Below are 11037 nucleotides of genomic sequence, written 5' to 3'. Positions count from 1 at the left end.
ACCGGGGGCCGGGCGCGGTGGCTCAAGCCTGTAATCCCAGCACTTTGGGAGGCCGAGACGGGCGGATCACGAGGTCAGGAGATCGAGACCATCCTGGCTAACGCGGTGAAACCCCATCTCTACTAAAAATACAAAAAATTAGCCGGGCAAGGTGGCGGGCGCCTGTAGTCCCAGCTACTCGGGAGGCTGAGGCGGGAGAATGGCGGGAACCCGGGAGGCGGAGCTTGCAGTGAGCCGAGATCGCGCCACTGCACTCCAGCCCGGGCGACAGAGCGAGACTGCGTCTCAAAAAAAAAAAAAAAAAAAAAAAAATACCGGAGACTGGGTAATTTATAAAGAGAAGAGGTTTCATTGGCTTACAGTTCCACGAGCTGTACGGGAAGCATGGCAGCATCTCCTCCACTTCAGGGGAGGCCTCCGGAAACTTTCAGTCATAGCGGAATGCAAAGGGGAAGCAAGCACGTATTACGTGGCAGGGGAGTGGCGGAGAGGGTGGGGGCGGGTGCTAAACACTTTTAAACAACCAAATCTCGTGAGAAGTCGCTCACTATACAGTGCCAAAGAGAGATGGTGCTAAACTGTTCATGAGAACTCCACCTCCATTCCCCTCCCACCAGGTCCCACCTCCAACACTGGGGATTCCAGTTCACACTGGGGATGACAATTCAACATGAGATTTGGGTGGGCATCACAGACCCAAACCACATCAACATCATAGGATGAGAAGAAGCCGGGCACTTTTTGAACTGCTCTTGATAAATTCTCTGCAGAGAAGTAAAACACTTTCATGTTTGGAAAGTTTAAATCACAGTGTATGAAACAAATGTTAGTTACTCCGTTTCTTTTTATTTCCCTATACTGTACATTTATAACTGATGCTAAGACAACCTTGAATGTTTTGACATAATGGTTTAAAGGTCACAGAACGCTCACAATTTTCCCATTAATTATTAAGACTGTTTTGTCCAGTTTCAGCTTGCACCATCACTTTTATGGCCCTGCTGTAAGGTGCAAACGCTATATTTGTTAAGTGTCTATACATGTGGAGTGTGTTCATTTCCTACAAGGCTGATCACAATGCTAGATGAAAGCGTGTCCCCCCCGTTCCTCGGACCCTGGTGGGTTCTGCTTCTCCATGCATTCTGGGCGGGCTTCCATCTCCAGAAGAGATTCTTCTCCTATGCTCCCCTTCCTTACACTCCCTAGTGATGGCTTAGCTACACTGCCTTCCCGCCTCTCAGTCTCATTCCTGCCTCTACTTCCTCCTGAAGCTCCAGAAACAATGGCACTTCCCAGGATTTTTTATTTTATTTTATTTTATTTTATTTTATTTTATTTTATTTGAGATGGAGTTTTACTCTGTTGCCCAGGCTGGAGTGCAGTGGTGCAATCTCGGCTTGCTGTCACCTCTGCCTCCAGGTTCAAGCAATCCTCCCACCTCAGCCTCCTGAGTAGCCAGAGTACAGCCACATGCCACCATACCTGGCTAATTTTTGTATTTTTAGTAGAGATGAGATTTCACCATGTTGGTTAGGCTGGTCTTGAATTCTTGACCTCAAGTGATCCGACCCCTCAGTCTCCCAAAGTGCTGGGATTACAGGCGTGAGCCGCGTGCCTGGCCCCACGTTGTTCTTAACATCCTTCTGTTCCATGACAATAAGAGCTAACGTGTCGAGTACATGCTTGCTTGTAACTCATTTTATCCTCACCCTCACAAACTCCAACAAGGAGGGTGATACTAGTATCGCTCCCATTTGGCAGAGGAAACTGAGACACAGAGAAAGCAGGTCACTAGTTCAGACCACCAGAAAGTGTCAAGGCAGGCTTCAGACCCAGGTGGCCTGGCTTCCGAAACTGTGGGCTGGACCGGCCCACCTGGCTGCCCTTCTGTAGTCCTTGCCTGTAGTCATTTTTGCTATTGGGCCAAGGGACACAAGCTAGTCATGTAAAAAAATTTTAAAATATTTAAAATTGGAGAAAGGAAAAATACAGATTGTCTCCAGAATATGAAAACTGCAAAAACAAAACCAATCCATTTAAGTAAGTGTGTACACAATACAATATTTATGGCCTTTAAAAATAACTAAATTGTGGTGTTCAAAAAATTTCCATTCTATTATAAAAATAACACAACTTTGAAAGCATTCCTTAGTGTACAGATTACTTGGCTAAACGTCATAGCGAAACGCAGGATAACTTACTTTTGTTTTTTGTTTGCTTTTTTGTTTTTTGTGTGAGACGGAGTTTCGCTCTTGTCACCCAGGCTGGAGTGCAGTGGCATGATCTCGGCTCACTGCAACCTCCGCCTCTCGGGTTCAAGGGATTCTCCTGTCTCAGCCTCCTGAGTTGCTGGGATTACAGGCACACGCCACCACGCCTGGCTAATTTTTGTATTTTTAGTAGAGACAAGGTTTCACCATATTGGTCAGGCTGGCCTTGAACTCCTGACCTCAGGTGATCCACCCATCTCGGCCTCCCAAAGTGTTGAGATTATAGGTGTGAGGCACTGCATCCAGACTACTTATGTTTTTAAATAAATGTATAAAATCATTTCAAATTATTTTATACCCAAATACATATGCATGTGATGTGAATGTGGCTGCATTTTCAAATGTGTGATTTGACATGGGCAGGGGTCTCAGCTTTGAGAAAAAGGAGAACCCAAGGCCTCAACATGGTCTTACTGTTCCCTGGGCCCATAACTCCTGTGTAGGTGGTCCCAGACCAGTTACAACCGGATCCACGTGTCCAGCTCCTGCTGGAGACCACCCCAGCTGTGCCTCCCCAGACACTAGGGACAGGCTCAGGCACCTTGTCCAAGGCAGAAAGGCATCAGAGCTAAGGCTGCCTGGACTCAGTCATTCTCCTGCCGAGGAAAGGGATGACCTTGGGGGCTTACTTAACCTTGCTGATCTCAAACACGCCTGCTTCAAGGGGCTGTTTGTGAAGATTGTCAACCTGCAATGAAGAAGCTGGGGCAAAAATAATCCAAGTAGATGATTTATTTGGGCCAAGCTTGAGGAATGCAACCTGAGAGCATAGATTCAAGTTGTCCTGAATCTAAACTCCAAAGAGCACAGGTAGACATGGATTTTTAAAAAGAAGAAGAGAGGTAGGGAGTCGGCTGATACAAAGTTGTTTGCCAGGAATTCTCATTGGTGTACACAAATAACATTGATGAGCAATTGATTACACATGGTTAAGCTATAGGTTGTAGGTTACAGCGTCCCCTGCAAGTTGATGAAATCCATTTTCTTCACAAATTACCCAGTCTCAGGTAGTTCCTTACAGCATTGTGGGAACAGACTCATGCGATGAGGGGAGTGCTGAAGCCTGCAAGGCCATGAGTGAGGAGCAGGCTGGGAAGAGCATTTCAGGAAGAGGGAACAGCTGGGGCCGGGGCCAGGGCCCTGAGACAGGTGTGAGCCAGGATATCTGAGGAACAGCAGAGAAGCCAGTGTGGCTGGAGCTAAATGAGGAACAATGTGTGAGTTCCCTGGGGCAGCCAAAATAAACACCATGGACGGGGGGCCTTCAACAACAGACACTGATTTCCTCTCAGCTCTAGAGGCAAAAAGTCCAAGAAAACTGCACAGAGTATCTGTGAGGCCCTGATGGAGACCTGACCTGGTCCACACCCATGGCCTGGCAAGCTAGATAGGGTGAATTTTCACCTGCCGCAGCTGCAAGTCAAAGCCACCAGCTTCTCTCTTCTCCCTCCCGTTGCTCCTGACAGTCAGGGTTCATCTTTTGCCTCATGTAAACAGGAAGGCACCCACCCAAGAATCTCCCCTCAGCCCACAGAAGCTCTGCAGAGAGGGCTGTGTTGCTCCGGTTCCCACCTGGACATGAGCACTTTGAAGGGCAGCTTCCCTCCCAGGGCCTGGCTGAGCTTGGGACAGGCATCAGTCTGGATGGACTGGATGGAGGAAGGCTGTGTGTGGCAGGAGATGGCACTGCCCTTGGGCTGCACGGTTTCTCTCTGTTCCGAGCCCTGTTGCTCCATCTTAGCAGAACAGCACCTCTCCATCCAGTTCTCATCTTTGAGAACGTTTCTTGGGATAAAAGCCACGATGTGGGAGATGAACAACCTGGTTGCCAGGTTTTTTGCATTTTTGCCTCCTCTCCTCTCTAAAGGGAAAAGCTGTCCTTGTTTGGGGCTGCTTCAGACCCCAGTGAGCAAAAGGAGTGATGTTTACGGGAAGGCAGGGAGAGCAGAAACTTGCATATTCCACACCTTCTGTGGCTGGGCACTGGGATGGGCCTTTCTCATGGCCGACGGGATGGGAGAGGAGAGAGGTCTCTATCCAGCACCTGTTACATCACACACATAAGTGACCTGGGGTGTTAGCGGCTAGGAGTGCAGATTCCAGGTACAGTCTCTGCAGGATCCTGTTCCTCCCCTACCACTCAAGAAGCCACTTCTCCCCCCAGGAGCCTCAGTGTCCTCCTGTCTAAAGTGGGGATGGCACACAAATCCATGTCCTTCTGACAGTCCCATGAGAGAAGCAGATAGACTCTGCTTACACACGGGCCTGCAGGGAGAAGCGCTCTACATGCGGCGACACCCCTTCCTCCCAGGATGGTTTCCTCTGCATCCCTGCTGTCACTCCAGTGTCCCACCTGATTCCCCAGGACACAGCTGACTGGAGATCAGCCCTGGACTAGCACCCGCCCCCTGCCAGGGGTGGGTACACTGTCTCGGAGGCCCCCATGGGGAGGCAAAATGGAAAACCACACCCAACACTCAACCTGCAGCGGACCACTAATTCCCAAGGCAATTCTGCTGTTTATATCTCCAGGAGAAATGCATTTCCTTTGTTTTTGAAAAAGCAGATGACCAGGTGTCAGGCAGAGGGGCTGCAGCAAGGTTGGTGAGGGAGAGGAGAGGAGATGAATGGACAGTGCAGAGGACAGGCCAGGGGGCCCACAACCAGGCAGCCAGCTCACGCCGCCGCTGCCGGAAACCGGGACGGCATGACCAATCGGTGCCTGTGCCTCTCTGGCACACAATGGACAATTTCGGAAAACTTCAAAAGAAAAAGCCAAGTTGATTTTGCTAAAAATGTGAAGTTTCTCTCTATATCTATCTCTTTAATGCAATGCATAGTTTATCATTTTCTTGTCTTTAGGATTAATTAGAGACAGGGCTAAATTTGTTTAGACAAGCTCTAAAATATCAAAAAAGAAGAAGAAGGCAAAGTACACAGCGTTTCCAAGTCCAGGGAACATTCTGTTCCCTGGGCTTCAGTTTCTAACTGAATGTGCTTTACGTTTAGAAGACAAGCTATAGCTTGTAAAACGAATGTGGAAATAATCTAAAGTATGAGGCCTCCATTATTTATTATGTAATTGGAGAAAATTTTGGCTGGGAGAAATCTTTAGCTGAAAGCCAAGATGATCCCTACACAATGGTTCTTAAACAAAATTAACATGTATCTATTTCTTTGATAATATTTCACTGGCAGGCAGTTCCTCTCGTAAGCTGCTGTGAGCAAATTGCCAAGCTGGGTGTCACCCGTATAATCATTATCATGGGAAACCGTCAGAGTTCCTTGGGCAAGAGAATCAAACATTTCAAGTGTTGACATTTTGTTAAGTAGGTTTTGTATAAAGTCTTACATTTAGAACTTTTGTTCTAAATATAGAACTTTTCAGAACATATTGTCTCCAAAATCAGTAATCATTCAACGACACCCACGACCATGTTTTTGAGATCCTTCTATACTCTAAAAGTATTTTAATAATATTATTCCATAAACTACCCCTTTTTTATTAAATACATATCACGATCTTTTCAAACTATGAATATGGTACTGGTTCATTCAAGAAAAAGAAGCCCTGCCCAGTGCAGTGGCTCACGCCTATAATCCAAGCTTTTTGAGAAGCAGGAGGATCACTTAAGGCCAAGAATCGGAGACCAGCCTGGGCAACAGAGTAAGACCCTATCTCCACAAAAATATTTAAAAGTTAGCCAGGGGTGGTGGCACCTACCTGTGGTCCCGCCTACTCAGGAGGCTGAGGCGGGAGGATCCCTTGAGCCCAGGAGTTCAAGGCTGGAGTGAGCTATGATCGTAGCACTGCACTCCATCCTGGGTGACAGAGCGACATGCTGCCTCTTAAAAAAAACAACAACAACAACAACAACAACAAAAAAAAACTCATTGGTGATGACCTTCTTTATTGCCTTTCATTAGCAAAGTAATTTCCCCATAGATGCCTCCCTCCTGCCATCTAGGACTTGTGGAGGTCCAAAATCTCATGAATGAATGTTGACTTTTATAAAATGTTCTTCCTGCACCACTTGTGCCTTGAGAAGCTCTGTGGAGTGCGGGGTCATTCTCAGCTTTCTTGAGGAGGGGACATCTCCAACACCCCCACCTCCACTGTAGGCACCCTCTTCCTTTAAGCTGCTTTAATTTTTTTTCATAACACTTAATATTCACTCAACTATATTCTTAACAAGAAAATAAATTCCAAGAGGACAGGGACTTTTCTGCCTTGCTCACTTCTATATCCAAGCTTTTAGAAAAGCACCTGGCACATGGTAGGTGCTTAGTAAATATTTGTGGTGATTCTTATTAAGAAATGGAGTGACAAAAGGCACGGTGAATTCATTAACATTAAAAATATTTGTCTTATTGCATGCAATTAATGCATATATATAAAAATGGTGGCACATAAGTGTCTACGTTATTATTTAATCCCTCATAGGTTTCTGAACCCCTGGGAATAACTCCAAGGATCAGAGATTGAGAACTGCCTATATCAGGGGGAACAAGTACTAAACTGAAGTGCTGTAGACTTGATTCTATTACAGGCTGAGTATCTTTTATTTGAAATGCTGACGGCCAGAAGTGTTTTGGATTTCAGATTATTTTGGATTTTGGAATATTTGAATTGTAGTTACCAATTGAGCATCTCAAATCCAAAAATCTGCAATCTGAATGTTCTAATGAACCTATCATTAAAGCATCTTGTCAGTGCTCAGAAAGTTTCAGATTTTGAAATATTTTGGATTTTTGGATTTGGGATGCTTAACCCGTACCTGCTAGGTAACTCTGAACACCAGTTAATTTTCCCGAGTCTTGGTTTAATTGTGTGGCAGATGGCAGTAATAATAGCTGATTTACCTACTTGACATAGCTGAAAATAGAATGATATGTATATATGCAAATAAATTTTGTAAACTACAAAGAACCATACACATATAGATTATTTTTGCTACTATAATAAAACATAGGTCTTGGGTCCATAATCCCAGCAAAGCAGAGGACTGCTGCCTGCAGCTTTAGTCAATTTGATCACCATAGTCTATCATCACTATCATTATAATAGAAACACTTACCCTCCCTGGGGTCTGTTGACCGTCCCATGTACAAAAAAACCCTATACAAATTTGCCCTGAATGTAGACTCCCCATTTGCCACAGTGGTTGTTTATTAGCTTCATGCTGTGTGGAGTCAATGACTCATAGAAGGCACATTTTTCACCTCTCAGCCTTGACAGCAAAGACCAGTTGCTCAAAATCTGCTAACAGGCTCCCTCAGCTATTTCCTGTTGTGTTGTAGTAACACCGCTCTTTCTTAAGGCCACATTAAATTTTAAAACACATTAGAAACATTTCATCTCTGGCCTTCCTCTTCTATTCATTGTTAAAAAAAAAAAAAAAAGTGTTGTGCAAACATGAGGATTATGATTGGTTAGTTTCCCTCCATTTTAACCAATGAAACGTGTTCCTTATCACTATGGTTACGTAACAACTAGCTCCCACAGGTGGAATCCAGCCTCCCAAAGCACCTGGGATAGTTCACCTAGTCCTGCTCACTGTTTATATCTAAATCACCAATAATGACCCAAATAACTTCGCATTTTTAAAAGTTACAGAGGTTATGTTATTTTTAGCCACTTCTATTGTGAAATAGACATCACATACAGAAAACTATGCAAATCAGAAATGTCTAGCTCAGTGAATAGCACATGGATTTCCTTGCTCTTCTTCAGTTAAACTCACCTAAGCATGACCCCCTCAATACTAGAGTTTACCTCTAGTCTGTTTCTTAAAGTATATAAATGGAAATCTGTGATATGTTTTCTCTAGTATCTGGCTTCTTTTGCATGTCATTCTGTTTATAAGGCTCATTCATATTCATATTACTGTGGTCCAATTTTTTCACTGCAGTGTAGTTGTTTATTATATTTTAAAAACCGTTTTCGTGAATCCATTTCATTGTTGATGGACAGTTGGGTTGTTTCCAGTCTAAAGCTGCTGTACACACTGCTGCTGTGAAGACTGCTGTACAAGTAAGTCTCTTGCTAAAAATAGGCTTTTCTGCTGAGTATCTACCTAGGAGTGGAGTTACTCTGAAAGAAGGAATGCACATCTTCACTTTAATAGGTAGTACCAAACCTCTTCCTTTAGTGACTAGAACCAAATGTATGATATAAGAGAGTTTCCATCCCTCTCCATTGTCATCAGCCCCTGGCATGGACATTCCCTTTCATCTTAGCCACCTTGGTGAGTGTGTTTGGAATCTCAATGTTCTAAATTTGCATTTTTCTGATTACTTATGATCTGGGCATCTTTCCCTATGTTTATTCACCATTTGAATATCTTCAAGTGCCATCCATTTCTCTCTTTTATTTTATTTTATTTATTTATGAATTGGGATCTCACTGTGTTGCCCAGGCTGGACCACAGTGGAACTCCCTGCAAACTTAAACTTCAAGCAATCTTCCCTCCTCAGCCTACAGGCATGAGCCTCCATGCCTGACTATTTTTAACATTATTATTTTTTTATAGAGATGGGGATCTTGCTATATTGCCCAGGCTTCTCTTGAACTCCTAGCTTCAAGCAATCCTCTCACCTTGGCCTCTCAAATTGCTAGGACTACAGACCATTTTTCTTTTTAAAATATTATTTGGGTAGATTTATTTTTCTAGGAATTTGTCCATGATTGTCTTGATTTTTAAATGTTTTGCAAAAAAGTTTGCTATAATATTCTCTTACCATCTATGGTAAGAGAATATTATTTGAAGTGTTATCTTCTCTTTAATTCCTGGTATCAACTGTGTTGTCTTTCTTTTTTCCTTGTTCTTCTTTCTCCCTTAATTTATCTTGTCATGGATTTATCAATTTCATGAGCTTTTTAAAAGGAATATCTTTTGGCTTTGTGAATTTTCTCTATTAAGTGCTTGCTATATAGACATATTACACACCCATCAATTTCTGCTGTTTATGTTATTTTATTTTATTTTTTGAGATGGAGTCTTGTTCTGTCACCCAGGCTAGAGTGCCGTGGTGCTATCTCTGCTCACAGCACCCTCCGCCTCCTGGGTTCAAACGATTCTCCTGCCTCAGCCTCCCAAATACCTGGGATTACAGGTGTGCACCACCACGCCCAGCTAATTTTTGTATATTTAGCAAAGACAGGGTTTCACCATGTTAACCAAGCTAGTCTAGAACTCCTGACCTCAAGTGATCCTCCTGCCTTAGCCTCCCAAAGTGCTGGGATTACAGGTGTGAGCCACCATGCCTGGCAATTTCTGCTTTTGTTATTAATACTTCCATTCCCCTCTTGGCAAGCCCTGGGTTCTATATTTTAGCCCCATGAGGTTCATCATCTCAATTTGTGTGTGTGTGTGTGTGTGTGTGTGTGTATGTGTGTGTGTATGTGATGGAGTCTCGCTCTGTCCCCCAGGCTGGAGTGTAGTGGTGCAATCTCAGCTCACTGCAACCTCTACCTCCCGGGTTCAGGCGATTCTCCTGCCTCAGCCTCCCAAGTAGCTGGAAGTACAGGCACACGCCACCATGCCCAGTTAATTTTTTGTATTTTCTTAGTAGAGATGGGGTTTTGCCATGCTGGCCAGTCTGGTCTTGAACTCCTGACCTCAGGTGATCCGCCCGGCTCGGCCTCCCAAAGTGTTAGGATTACAGGCCTGAGCCACCATGCCCAGCCTCATCCCATCAATCTTTTAGATCCCCTGCAGGAAATAGGAGAGAAGAGAAGAGGGGAGAGGAGGGGAGGGGAGGGGAGGGGAGGGGAGGGGAGGGGAGGGGAGGGGAGGGGGGGGGGAAGGGGAGGGGAGGACCTAAGACTCAGGCTCACAATCTCAGGCTTTCTTTGTCTTCTGCATCTTCACTAATTTTTGTCAGCTTTTTTATGCCTTCAGGTAGGTTTTTAAGCCTCTTTTCATCAGATTTGCTGGCTTTCCTGGATTACCTCATCCACTGTTACAACACATAGAATTCCTACCCGCTACTGTGCCACAGGTACATGTGTGCACGTGTGTGTGCATGTGTGTGTGTGTATGCTTTAGTGGCAAAATAATATGTTGATTATAGAATCCATGTTCTGAAATAAGCATGACATACATCTTCCTGCTCATTAACTTAAGGATCAGCATGAACAGTAATTGTAAAATCGCACTGTTGGATTGACATAGATCCTTCCAGGTCCCCCTTTATGAGGAACTCACAGGACTCTTCACGAGTGCGTTTATAGGCATGGTCTGCTGTTGGCCTAGATGAGATTCTGCGTCTTCCAGGATACAGAGTTCTTTTCTCTATCTTCTCGGGCTTGGTTTTCCCCATGTTATTCTGGCCCCTTGCTGATCTGCCCTATGTGGCTTGCTTTGCTATTTCAGGACCCTGGACCATTTGCAAATCATCTTTGGACTCTGCTAATGGATTGCTCACCATTCACTCCCATGACTAAGGCTTCACTGATTGATTTTCACGAAATAAGAGAAACGGCTTGTCTTTAAATCCAGGAACTCTGAGCCTAGTTCCTTTGACATGCTGTAGTGACAGGGAAACAGGTAGCCAAACCCACCCTTTGGGCTAAAAAAAAACACTTCTAAAATGAGATCCAAACTGAAAACGGACTTCCCCAAGTGGCCAGAAACATGAGCACTATGCAACATCCCTCTGTAACTTTCCCTTCCCCATCTGAAGCTTCAATAATTGAGCCTGCTGAAATAAACTGATAATAGATTATAAAGAGAAAAGCCTTAAAAGAAATGGCAAAAACCAC

General features: G+C 44.5%; 1 protein-coding gene across 1 annotated transcript in view; it reads left to right on the top strand.

The window, feature by feature from the left end:
• Window positions 1–10070: 10070 nt before the first annotated feature.
• Window positions 10071–11037, top strand: part of GET1 (guided entry of tail-anchored proteins factor 1) — a 655129-nt gene continuing 654162 nt past the window's right edge. The window contains exon 1 of the mRNA XM_050784595.1: window positions 10071–10075. The gene's annotated coding sequence lies outside the window, so the exon portion shown is untranslated. The remainder of the gene's footprint in view (window positions 10076–11037) is intronic.

Source organism: Macaca thibetana, chromosome 3, assembly GCF_024542745.1.
Source record: "Macaca thibetana thibetana isolate TM-01 chromosome 3, ASM2454274v1, whole genome shotgun sequence".
NCBI lineage: Eukaryota > Metazoa > Chordata > Mammalia > Primates > Cercopithecidae > Macaca > Macaca thibetana.
The sequence above is the reverse complement of the archived record's forward strand: the minus strand, read 5'-3'. Positions and strand labels throughout refer to the sequence as shown.